Source organism: Eublepharis macularius, chromosome 4 (genome assembly GCF_028583425.1).
Source record: "Eublepharis macularius isolate TG4126 chromosome 4, MPM_Emac_v1.0, whole genome shotgun sequence".
In the NCBI taxonomy this organism is placed as follows: Eukaryota; Metazoa; Chordata; class Lepidosauria; order Squamata; family Eublepharidae; genus Eublepharis; species Eublepharis macularius.
Window position 1 is genome coordinate 32,372,696 of NC_072793.1, and position 13,698 is coordinate 32,386,393.

General features: G+C 42.6%; 1 protein-coding gene and 1 long non-coding RNA gene across 3 annotated transcripts in view; one reads left to right on the plus strand and one right to left on the minus strand.

The window, feature by feature from the left end:
• Positions 1–8,849, minus strand: part of CASKIN2 (CASK interacting protein 2) — a 115,931-nt gene extending 107,082 nt beyond the window's left edge. For both annotated transcript variants that reach the window (XM_054976181.1, XM_054976180.1), the window contains exon 1: positions 8,440–8,849. The gene's annotated coding sequence lies outside the window, so the exon portion shown is untranslated. The remainder of the gene's footprint in view (positions 1–8,439) is intronic.
• Positions 8,850–9,075: 226 nt separating this feature from the next.
• LOC129328546 (uncharacterized) lies at positions 9,076–13,406 on the plus strand. The gene is made up of 3 exons (XR_008596882.1): positions 9,076–9,160; positions 11,682–11,793; positions 12,609–13,406. It is a non-coding gene; the product is annotated as an uncharacterized LOC129328546 (long non-coding RNA).
• The last annotated feature ends 292 nt before the right edge of the window (positions 13,407–13,698 follow it).

The following is a 13,698-nucleotide window of genomic DNA, read 5'->3' on the forward strand; positions in this document are numbered from 1 at the left end:
GGGCAGAAAGGTGGGATATACATTTTATTAATAAATAAAATATAAAATACATAAGGAGGGGACACTACAGAACTAAACTTACAGCAGCTGAAGTGATTACTGGCACCAGTTCCCAAATCTAGCACCTGCCTCCCCTAACCTGCCATCTTCTCTTCATTTAGAAAGAATCAACTAGGAAGGGAAGAACCCTTACGTGGACAAATAAACAGTTATAAATCAACAATGAGTAATCCTTTTTAGTACAGGTAACTTAAAACTCTCCTCTTTCCATTACCACATAAACCCTTATTTCCTTCAAGTTCTGAAAAACTTCAGACTATTCAACTGTTTATGACCTTTGCTCTGAGGCAAACCCCCCCCCCCCATGTTACATAAGCTAAAGGTAGAAAGACGTGCGGCCTCAATTGCCCATGCACAACTGACAAAGCATAATAAAGCATAATCCCTCGGCATCCTCCCCCTTCCCTTCAGGCATAGATTCCTCGTAGCATCTCAAGGATAAATAGAGAAATTGCTGATGGATTGAGGCTCTTTCAGATGCAAATCAAGCCCAAGGAAAAGATTTGAGTTTCAAAAGGCCTTGAGATGGGTGGAAATTATATGGGATCTCTTGCCCATTGTGGATTTGAAGTGACCTTGACTTAGAAGTGGGGGAGTATTTAAGAGTTTGCTGCACAAATTCATTGGAATTTGAATTTCTGAGGCAAATCCATAATCCCAACACTGGAACAGCTACCTCCACATTACTGTGCCACCTGTCCCAGCTGGTGAGTGGATGTGTTTAAGAGGATGTTCAAGAAGCCACTCTACCATAACTTGATTGTCCTGAAGGACTACGGTCATATGGAGTCATTCCAACAGTGAAATTGGCAGAGTGTTCTCTCGTAGGCAATCAAAAACCATATGCCTGAATTAACATGGAGATGAATGTATATTAGTACTCACAAAGATGTGTGAGCATACTAAGCAGAAAACCCACATTTGCAAAAGTATATCTGAAAAGACACAAACCAAGCTCCCCCATGCTATTTCAGCTAAGTTACCTGGCAAGGAAGCCCTCCTCACAATAAGGTGGGGTCATGTGGAACTCAGTACTCATTGCTATAGTATAGGTCAGGGGTGGGCAAATTGCGGCCCGTGGGCCACATGTGGCCCGCTACCAAGTTTTTTGTGGCCTGCCAAGACAGTCAGAAAAATCCACCTTGAACCGAGATTTGCAGCTATAGATGATATGAAATTAGCACAATAAATAAATTGAATAAAACTACCACTATTTTATTTAATTTATATTTATTGATTTTTATGATACAATTTATACCTTTTCTGAAATGCAAAGTTAACTAATGAATGCAATCGTTTTAAAAGGTGCGGCCCTCCGCTAACCTCTGCTCCCACAAAGTGGCCCCCGAGCCAAAACAATTGCCCACCCCTGGTATAGGTGATTAAAAAAACATCACCTTGAGACTAGGTCACATATGATGATCATCCTAATAATAACTGGCCAGTTTAGAAGATACAGGCCCATTTAGGTAAAATATTCCTGTCAGGCTTCAGACACCATAGTGGAACAAAATAGAAGGGTTAAGTAACAAAAATTTTTAGGTTGTCACTTAACCCCTCTATTTTGTTCCCTTGCTTGTTTGGGTTGAGTTTGTGGGGACTTTCCCCCACACCCCCTTTTTCTTCCTTGTTATTCAGATACCATAGTGCCATTTTCCAGGTGGTCTACATACTGAACAGCAAAATGCTATCCCAATGAAATCTTAATTGGCATCCCTGATATGAGCTGAGAATTCTTCAAACTAGCACTTCAACTCTGGAAGAAGACAAATTAATACTTTATAGGGGGAGGGTATTAGGAAAGCTGGGGAAGAAGCAATGGAAGCAAGGAGTCTGCAGAAGGAGCATACAGCAGAGTGGCAGGGAAGAAGGCCACAATGGAAAAGCTCCCTTCTGAAGGGTTTGTTGTCTTTAAAAAAGCTCCCCAGACAAAAGCTATCCCAAGCCACAGACTGAAGAAAGATTAAGAAAGGTCATACCTGTGGCAGTTTCCAGTGTATTAGAGATTATCCCCAGCCACACAAAATTTCTTTCATTAACCACCTAGTGAAGTAAATAGATTGGCAAGCCAAAGTGGTACCTAGAGAGACTGCCTGCTACAAGACAGACCCAAGGCAGATAACATCACAACACGGCTGGTTGTTGCTTTCTCACAGCTCAAAGCAGTTCAGCACATCATTAATAATGTGCAGCCTCTCCAGGATGAGGCTATTTCACAGCCCTCGGGATGTGGGCAGCCCTCTGGTCACTTATAGGCAGCCTCTCAACTGAAAACAGCTTCTCAGCTAAAGACAGCTTCTCACCATCAATAACGGACCAACCAACAGAGACACAAACCTAGGAACCAAATCCTGCAATGGACCTAGATGTCAACTTTGTACTTATATACACTCAGGCATAATATCACAGGACCTAATGACATCAGCTCTGCCATCTTGAGCTCATCCACTTGCTTATTGTTCAGATTACTATCTAAAGATGTCTCTCTGGGAACCGAGATCAAGATAATCCAAACTATGGTATTCCCCATTGCCATGTATGGATGTGAAAGTTGGACAGTGAGGAAAGCTGACAGGAAGGAAATTGATTCATTTGAAATGTGGTGCTGGGGGAGAGTTTTGCGTATACCATGGAAAGACAAAAAGACAAATAAGCGGGTACTAGGTCAAATTAAGCCTGAATTCTCCCTAGAAGCCAAAATGACAAAACTGAAGCTATCGTACTTTGGACACATCATGAGAAGACAAGATTCTCTAGAAAAGTCAATAATGCTAGGAAAAGTGGAAGGTGGTAGGAAAAGAAGACCTAAAACAAGACGGCTTGACTCAATAAAAGAAGCCACGTCCTCCAGTTTGCAGGATCTGAGCAAGTCTGTTAACGATAGCACGTTTTTGAGGTCTTTCCTTCATAGGGTCACCATAAGTCGGAGGCGACTTGACAGCATATAACACACAAATATCCTGTGCCAACAATACCCTTCTGCTATCTATGTTAGACTATCAGGTCATTTCCGACATAAAAGAATAAACAAACACAAATCTGACAGTTTTAAAAAATCACACTTGGAAACCAACGGGGGACCATTTTTAATCTTCCTGGACATATTGTTGCGGCTAAAGTTTCTTTAAAAAAAATTTAAAGGAAGAATTCAACGGAAAAGTGCTCAATAAGAACTCAAGAGATTAAACACCACATGACAGCCTGGCTTAAACATAGGTTTGGGTTTTCTTAGCCTCTATAGTTGATAACAGTTCAACACCCTTCAAAGAGGTTAAGTGGCTCTCACCCTCATCATTTAAGGGTAACAACCACATCTGTTCCAGTTCTTTACACGAGTTCTTACACCTGAATTATTTACAGCAGGTGTGCATCTGCCACTACTCTTCTACTCCCAACCCACCCCTTTTCCCTTGCAAGTTTGATTAAAATGTGAATTTAAAATTTCTATTTCATATGCATCTGAAAAACTGAAGCTTGACAGACAAAAGCTTATGCTGGAATATTTGTTTATTGACATTATTTATAGTCCACCTTTCTCATAGAGACTCAGGGCAGATTACACAATGTAAGTCAATACGATCAATGGCTGGGACGTTCAATCAACAATACATTCAATAAGCAATACAATAGTAATTTGAAATAAATAGAAATCTGACTCAGAGCTGAAACAATATATATGCAAATTGCCATTTAATTAAATGATGCAGAGCCCATAATTATAGCAGAAGACAGTACACAGTAGTATAGTCAACAGTCTGTATTCTTTTACCAACATCTCTCTGAACCATTTCCTTACAGCACAGTGCTATTTATTATATAAACTTGTTTAGCCTTAAAGGTGCCACTTGATTAATTTTTTTTTTACTTTACTACATGGTTACATTTTCTCTGCGACAGTTATATTGCTATTGTTAGTTTCTTCATGCTTGACCATCCTTTTAAACACTTCCACGGAAAATATCTTGTAACTGGACATCCCAAAGGCCAAGTGCAAGCAACACTTGCGTAATAAGACTGAAAACAAGACCACCTGATGCCTTGGATGAGGAGCTCTGCTCCTTATATCGTTAGCATCACCCATCTCCAGGACAACCGCAGAGCAATGGCCGAGAAGAGGAATTAATTTACTCGTCCAGATGAAACAAAACCAAAACACATGTTGTCAATTGCTTTGTCAATTACCATGTTTCTCGCTGAGCTATGTCACAAGGCAGGTGGAAAAATAAATATAGACCAGTGGCTGTGGGATCAGCACAGTTGCCAGGAGATCTAGAACTAGAACTGGAAAATTTCAGGGGCTGAGGCTTAAGACCTAGCCTGGCAAGACGTCTGGGTCAACATATTACCCAGATCGGAAGCAGTCTAGCAGGGGTTCCCACCCAGTGAAATCAACATGACACTCCGGGGGAAGGTCATTCGAGATTTGGGGGTGGAGGAGATGTCCATTTGCAGAGGATGCCCTGTTCTATCTTTTTCACTAAATTCTAGGAAGGTTGTGGAAGTTATGAGTCTGTGTCTGCAGGTGGTGTTGGAGTGGATGTAGGGAAACTAAAACTTGATCCAAACAGAATGGGGGATCTTCTGTTGGCTGGTTCCTCAGATGATCTGCCTATCTATGTATTAATCACATGTTTTTACCCTATCCTTTCCTCCCAGGAACTCATTGCGCCTTACATGGTTCACTCCTCTTCCATGCCATCCTTGAAACAACCTGTGAAGTAGATTAGGCTGAGAGACTTAGTGACAGACCCAAAGGAACCTGACAAGCTTCATGACAAGCAGGGATTGGAACCCTCACTCAAGTCCTACACTCTAACTGTGCTGTCTCTCTGGTGTGCTGATCTAGGGAGTGGGGTATGGCTTGTTGTAGCTGGGGTTGCACTTGTACTTTAGACTCAAGGATATATTTTGATGGATGCTCTTGGCATATCTATTGTACCGGGATGATCAAGTTATAAGAGCGATCAGGAGAACCTTTTACCAGTTTAGGCTGGTGTGCCAGTAATGTCCTTCCCTAGAAACGACTACACTAGCTACAGCCACCAATACTCTAGTACCATCCAGATTGGGTTACTGTTAACTTACTCCATATGGTGCTGCCTCTGGAAACTGCAGTTGGCTCAAACTGGGGCAGCTCAGCTACTAGGAGAGCACAGAGGAGAGCACAGAGCTTCAGCATTGCTTTATCTGCATAGATTGCCTGTTGGTTTCTGGGTCCAACTAAAAGTGTTGGGCACTTCTCTTTAAAGCCTTAATGGGTTTGGGGCCAGACTATCTTAAGGGCTTTCTCCAACCATATACACCCACCAACTTCTCATATCACTTCATCATCTGCAGTATGGCAAAATTGTATTTTATTTACGTTACTCATAAACCACCTTTCTCACTGAGACTCAAAGCAGATTATACAGTTTAATTCAATACAGTTCAACAGCTGGGACATTCAATGAGATATAACAGAGCCTTTTCAGTGGTGGCACCACATGTGTACCTTGACCTGGATAGCCCAGGTGAGCCTGATCTTGTCAGATCTCAGAAGTTAAGCAGGGTTGGCCTTGGTTAGTAATTGGATGGGAGACCTCCAACGAAGACCAAGGCTGCAGAGGCAGGCAATGGCAAACCACCTCTGTTAGTCTCTTGCCATGAAAATCCCATCAGAGGTCACCATAAGTCAACTCTGACTTGAGGGCTCTCTCCACCATCACCACCACATGTTTAGGATGTTCTCCCCTGGGAAACTAATTCATCCTCACCACTTGCTTGCATTCCAATAAACTTGATTGCTTAAGAAGACTTTTGAACCTGTTTGAAAGCCTTCCTGTGTCTGGGCCAAATTAGTTCTTGCCCTTCTTCTCTTTTCTAGCATTTATGACCTGCTGAATTAATTTGACTGCTGAGGATTTATCTTAAAGACTTAATTGGTTCTGATGTTTATATAGCTTTAATAATATGCTGATAGTGTCTATGGAAATGTTATTTTAAACTGAAAAGCGAGATAAAAATAAGTTAATAACCAAAACATCAATAGCATTGACAAGTAGACAGTAAGAGGACTCTAGATTTGGCAAAATGAGGTTGGCTGAGGACTACTATATACTTTTTAAAAGTCCAAGGGTAATCTGCCGGAACCTCAAGTTCAAAATGGCTATTTAGGACAAGAATAGATGGGCTGTTCTGGAGCATCCCAAATACAGGATTAATGTCAATTTGGTTGGTAAACCAATTCCAGTTTGGGGTGGTGGTGGATTTATTGGGCTAGCTTGTAGGTAGAAAGGGCTCCTGGGATCTCACTTAAGATTACAATACTTTTAAAAAATGGAGCTGATTACATTTGGGCTAGGGTCATTTTGCGGGCACAAAAAAGTTTTAAAAAGTAATAGTCATAGAAAAATAATGCCTTATTGTTTTAAAAACTGAGCCAGATACATTTATACCCCATACTGTACAATAGATTCGACAGCTAATTCAAAGCTTAGGATAGGGAGTAGCAACAACTGCCCAGTGCACTGTCATGGAGTATGATGTTGCGCTAGTCTTGCAGGGATGTTGCAGCCAAATATATTTGCACAGATATTTAGGGATTTTAGAGGCTAAGGAGTTTTGTTTAAAAAAACTCAAGATATTAGGTTGGTTATACTCTCCCTCCTCCCCCCAAAAAAGGAATTAGAGATTACTACAATTAGCTGAAAGATTAGCAACAGCAGTTGTACTTTAGAGCTATACACAGTGGCGCTCTCGCAAGAGTCTCACTGGATGGGTTCTGTTTACTCAGACTCCACAATGACAATCATAACTCGGCTCTTAAAGGCATCCTTTATTCTGGAAGGGGGAGCTCTCAGCCTCAGCACATTCCCTTGATGGGTTTTCAGTATTGGGGACTCAGCACATGAACAGACCTCATCCATGCACACACAGAATGCATTTCCATCATTGCTAAGTAACAGCTGGCAGCCCAATAATTTGGATCAGAGGACAGTGTTACTAGTTTAGGGGACAGCTTGAGCTAGTAAGTTTGATTTTAGAAATTAACCACGGATATCAGGTGAGAGTGGCCAGTGGCTCTCCAAAGGGATTTTTCCGTTTACCATAGCCTGGCTGACTTCCTTGAACTCTCTAGGTGTTTTTCCTTCTTCTAAACTTCCTATTAATTATCCTGCATACCTCAAACACGGTGCGCCTGCTTTTTACCTCTTATTTTATAATCCAGATGTAATAAAAATAATCTCTTAAGGCTGTTTATGGACTCAAGATCCCACCTCAGAGCAGGGACTAAATGTGATGAGCTTTGGGTCACATCTATGTTCTACAATCCTTCAAACTTTGTATTACTGACATTGTGGGCAAAGGTCAATCGATAGAACAGGTTGTAACTAGTGGTACAAGGAACAGATCTGTGGGTTGGTATGGTACGCCAGTTCCATCAGAACCTGGGCATGTCAGATACAGCCTTAAAATAGGATCCTCTCCTACTTCTGTCTCCACCCGACTGGAATGCAGTCTGGTGTATAAAGCGAGGGTAAACATCCCTCCCACCTGAGAAATCTAATCTTTTGATTCAGGACTCTACCTGAAGAACTGAACTATCTGAACTATTCATTCCACAAACAACTTGGGAGGGAAGGCTAGGGCAGAGGAGGGAAGGAGGTGAGAAAAATATTATGTAAGACTAAAGATGCTGAACAACAGTTATTAAAGATAGTAACTCTGTAGAAAGAAGGCGGGAGAAACACTCTCTTAGCAGGGAGGGAAAAAAACAGTGCAAAGGTTACTAAGAGGATGCAAACAACCTTTGAATCACAACAGCAAACATTTAAGCAGTATCATTTTTCACGCAATGTAAGTGCTCATTTGAAGCAGAGACAGAGAAACAAGCCACTAAAAGTCCTTTAGCTTGGCAACATCTCTATTTCTCCAGTAAGAAACTGGGGGCAGGATTTTTTTAAAAAAAAACAGAGCGATACAGTTAATTTGAAGAGGATTATAAAGAGAAGGGCAAACCAGGATCTAATGCAGGTGAACTGAGGGGCAGAAAGGAAACAAAACAAAACCTGGAACAGTTTAAAAGGGTGACTTTATATACCCGGCAGAGTAATCAGCGTTTTCAGAGAGCAAGGACACAGCCTCGGCAAATGTTCTTTTAAAGTTCTCTTTAAAAAAAGAAAAAGTAGGGTTTCCAGATTCAAAGGCTGAACGGGATGGAGCAGAGCTCAGCTGTGAAACAGCAGAGACCGAGCGTTTGAAATGTACAACAGAGAGACCACGGAGTTACCGAATAAGGCAGCAGAGGGTGGAAAGAGAAATATAAATGATAGCTGGCCACAGCCCGTGCAAACAGATCCCTCCTCCCCCACGTCGAATTCTTTCTTTCGCCCGACTCACCTCATCAGGAGCTCCTGGCATTTCCAGCATACAAAGTTGCCCAGCCGAGCTCTGTCACCGGCTCTGCCTGCCTCTTTCTCCCCCTCGACTCCTTCCAGCGAGCAAAGCAGCCAAAGCCAAAGCCAAAGGTGGATCTTCGCTTCCAAGACGAGACAGACCTCCACAAATGCTTTTGATCTCTCAACAGCCCCGGTCTCCGCGGACTGGACGGTGCTGGGGAAGAAAGAGGGAGGAAAGGAGGAGAGGGGGACCGAGGGGTGTGTGCCTGCGTGCGCGCACAAAGTCTTCGGAATTTGAGAACTCAAGGAGAGGAGAGCGCGCCGCCGCCACCGCGTTCCGGCTCGGCGCTTCCCCAGCCCCGCATTTTTGTGTTTCCCAGGGGCACCGGCCGCCCCACTTGAAATTGACTAGACGAGTCAGTTTCAAAGGGCGCTCGGGAACTCTTCTGCAAAGTAACCGCCACCGCCTCCTTTTCTCACCCCCCCCCCCCCAGACCAGGATCGCTCTTTCTCTCTGCAGGAAATCCCTCCCAGACTCCCGTCCTTCCCTCCTGATTGGAAAAGCAAAAGGGGGGACGGCGAGGCGAGCTGGGCAGGGCCAAAGAGTCGCTGGCTGTCACTCACGCAGGGCGATGGAGCCGGGGGGAAGAAAGAGAAGGGCGTGTTGTGTCGTGAAGCGTGTTACTTGAGACTTTGGCGCGGTTGGGAACGTGTGCGCACAGGTAGGAGAGTGCCTATGTCTGGAGCAGGGGGAGCTGAGTCGCCTCGCCCTCCCGCCCCCCGTCGCCTTTTCTCCTCCTCCTCCCTCTTTTAAGTTCGAGCCCGCAGGGTTCATTGGAGTCTCTCGAGTGGATTTAATGAGAGTTACTTGGCAAGGAGAAGCAAGGCATAACTGTTACCAAAAGTATATATACAAAGAGGGGCAGGGGTTCTGTAGGTTCTGTAAGGGCGCCTCGGATTCCACTCTTTTTGTCAGGGTTATCCCATAGCTTGGTGTCTCCCCCCCCACCCCTACCAAGAATCTTCCTTGGTTTTCAAGTGGTGAGGTACTATGATTAGTTTTAACATAGTAGAGTCCAGTAGCAGCTTTAAGACGAACCAACTTTATTGTAGTATAAGTTTTCAAGAACCACAGCTCTCTTCGTCATGATGAAGAGAGCTGTGGTTCTTGAAAGCTTATGCTATGACAAAGCTTATGTATGACGAAGAGAGCTGTGGTTCTCAAAAGCTTATGCCACAATAAAGTTGGTTAGTCTTAAAGCTGCTACTGGACTCTTTACTATTTTGCGACTACAGAGTAACACGGCTAACTCCTATGGATCTATGATTAGTTTTATTTGCTCAGTCTTGATTTTATGCTTGTTTTAGGTTGCAATCCTAAGAACACTTTCCTGGAACTAAACCCCATTGAGTAAAATGAGTCTTGCCTCTGAGTAGACCTGGTTGGGATTGCTTCCTTAGTTTTGGAAACTGGATACATTTTTATATGTAGTGATTTGACAGCTTTGTTAGGATTTTTTTTTAACCATCTAGAACTTCTTGGAAAAGTTGTTCATACATTTTTAAAAGCAAACAATTTCAAAGCATGTACCACTCATTTACCTCCAAGTAATAGTAGAAGGCCATTTCAACAGCCCAGTCCCTCTTTTGCAAGGTTTTAGGGCATGAGCATACAGACCCATCGGCAATGCAGGAGATGCTCTCTAGCCGGGACCTACAAGTCAAGTACCTGCTTTCCGCGCCTGTGAACATTTGCAGTGAGATCCTATGCAGAGTTATTCCAATCTAAGTCCATTGGAGTCAATAGGCCTGACTGGGGTAACTGTGTGTAGGATTGCACTGTTATTCTATCTACAGCCAGAATTCCAGTTCTTCTGAATGTTCGGATGGATGCCTGCATGCATGCAATGGAATGAGGTGGTACAGTGTCGGGAGGGTATTGCTTTAGGCTGCAGGTGGGTGATACAATCTTTGAATGCTCCGTAACATTAAAAAAAACCTCTACAAGTATAAAAGTAAAACATACATCCCTTCATGCTGTGCTACTTTTGTACTTGCTGGAAGGTCTTCATATAGGGGTGCATGAAAAACAAACATGATCTTCTCTTTTTTTAAATTTTATTTTGTTACCGCAAACAACAAGCAAAGGTTCACGTTGAGAGACAAAAACATACAAACAAACAAACAAATAAGCAAATAAACAAGAACATAGAGGGAGACACCATTTAAACATTTTAGAGATTTTTTTTTCTTATTACTTAATAACTCATCCGTAATACCCATATCTTAACTAAACATAAAACTTCGACTTTACTCCGAAGATATCTGCATTTTCCCCGCTTGCTTCAGCCTATCATTTGTTGCCAAACTTATAACCCTAATTTTCAAATCCACAGATCATTAGTTCTGACTTCCCTTTTATATACAGAAAGTCCATGAGAGGTTTCCAGGTCTTCACAAACTTTGCTGTCGTGTTATCCCTCAGCAGTTCCGTTAATTTTGCCATTTCCGCAATCTCCAACATCTTTATTAGCCAATCATCTACTGCTGAGGAAAAACAATTGCACCAGGGAACCACTTATACAAATATTGTATATTCAGTATATCATATGAAAGTGCGTTAGCACCATCTTCTTCATAAGCTGCAGGAGAGCACATTCGGAGATTGTAACACATTTGTGTCCAGTCCGAATTCTTTCATGCCCAAGATGAAGTGAGTTTCCCACTCACGAAACGGGTTAATGATATCTGCCAGCACATCCCCGTCGGCGTTTTTTGAATAATCTAAATTATTGGACTGTGAATGACATAACACCTCTCCATGACTCTCCACCCTCGGCTTTTCATTAAAATAAGACACTTGGCACTTTAAATGAATGGAATGAACTGTATGGACTACAAAGACTTTCTAATGATACGTATACTGGATATGATTATACTGTGTATTTTTGTATTGTGAATTTATTAACTATATATTTGGACACTTTGCACTATTGCACTTTTGCACTTTCATATGATATACAGAATATACAATATTTGTATAAGTGGTTCCCTGGTGCAATTGTTTTTCCTCTGCATCTGTCGTTCCAGGGTTGCCCGCAGTTTTCCTCTTCAATCATCTACTGCTGGCAATTTTTTCGATTTCCAGTATTGTGCATATTGTCCAGTATTGTGCAAACATGATCTTCTAGTTTGCTGTTCAAATGAAAGGATTTCTTAACTTCCATTCCTTTATTGTTTCAGAATTTCTCCCTGTGCTGTGTTTTACGACATTTGGATTTTTTTAAAAAAAATTGGAAAATCCCTAATGCACTCTGAAACAAGACCCCTTCCAATTCCAGGATACAAGTCAAAAGTAAGATGTCTTCCCGAGCCTGCTGTGGTACAGTTCATTCTATTATGCCGGGACTCTACCATTTATTTCCCATCTCATTTTTTGCACATTACAATTGAAAGTGTTAAAATGTCTCTAAAGTAGAATGCTTTCTAATGTTCTTGTGGTCCATAGACTGCCATGGGGTGGGGGTGTGGACTTGAGAGACCTGACCAATATGAGATGTGTCTAAATAGCCCAGATAAATTCCTAGTGTACATGTGTGTGTGTGTGTGTGTGTGTGTGTTTGTGTGTACAGTGAGAATCAAATACACCTTGTGAACACTTTAATTTGGTTGTTCTATTAATGTGGTGGAGATGGAGGACCCTAGGAAGGTCTTGGAAGGTGCAATTTATTGTCAGTAAGAAGAAAGTTTCTTCTAGGAGCATGTGTGTCTTAGTTCTTTGCAGGGCTTTTTTTCTGGGGAAAGAGGTGGCGGAACTCAGTGGGTTGCCCTCAGAGAAAATGGTCACATGGCTGGTGGCCCCGCCCCCTGATCTCCAGACAGAGGGGAGTTGAGATTGCCAAGCGGCACGGAGGGCAATCTCAACTCCCCTCTGTCTGGAGATCAGGGGGCGGGGCCACCAGCCATGTGACCATTTTCAAGAGGTTCCGGAACTCCGTTCCCCCGGGTTCCCCCTGAAAAAAAGCCCTGGTTCTTTGTTTCTTTACCCCCTCAAGAACAGATTTTATCCTCTATTAGGTTTGTTTTCTGTGTTATGTTAATACTTTATCTTTGAAATTGAATCGATTAAATGCTTTTGATGAAAGTCAATATTTATCCCCTGACTTCTAGGTGAAATTCATCAGCTGCCATTTTGCTGAAGCAAGAGTCTCTCCAGCTTCTTAGGAACGTCTCTTACGGGTTGTCTTACTTATCTGGAAAGGACCTGCCTCATTCCAGAATCATGCAGGAGAATCTGTTTCTTTGCTAAGAGGGCCAGCAAAGTTCTTAAGAAAAGGAATTCATGCACTGTTTTTGGTTTATGGCTTTATTATTAATCACTCTGGTGATGCCACAATATGTACTACAAAAGGTGATGGTGGAGAGTGCTGTCAAGTCATAGCTGACTTATGGCGACCCCTGCTGGGGGTTTCAATGCAAGAGACTAACAAGAGGTTTTTATTGCAAAAGGTAATGCTACATGAAAATGAATTAACTTTTGATCTATAGGACGAACGGGCTCACATACTCACAGTCTTGGGATCCTGTGTATAGGGGGATGAGGGCACCTACTCCCCACTGTGTATATTGCATCTCTGGCCAGGGAGTGTGTGAAACTCCTACATCTCACCATGAAAGCTTTTGACTTCTAAGAAATATTTATATGCCTGATTATTCAGAAAGATATCAGATCTACCAGATTCCTGCACCACCCCAGGCACCAGCCGACAACTTCTTCTTTCAGAGCAATCCAACAGCAGATTAGGTTGGAGAAAAAGGAACTGGAAACTTCACAGAGGAAGAGGGAACCACTTTCACATTTGTGAGAGATCGTGTCTGGTTTCACCAGTTAGTTAATTCTCCATATAGTTCCTCTTTTACTACCAGCCACAATGAGGTTGTGCCCTTTGCCTTGTTTTAGAGCATCCACTGGTCCAGTTTATGATCTGCTAAGCAATAACACTGAAGCTTAAGCTGGTATGCTCTGTCCCTGTCCTGCAAGCTCCCTATACATCTACACGCACAATGGGCTCTACTGGATCAGTTTTGGTCCTGCAGTACAAGTTTTTAGGGCAGGAGGTCCCCAACCTGGCGCCTTTGGCCACCATGGCAAACGCTGACACCTTTTCTCATTCCTACCAAGTGTTTTTAAAAGTGGGTGGGGCCAGAGGGGGGCTTTTTCCTAGCAGGGTTTCTGATTGGCCATTGGAGATTTGATTGG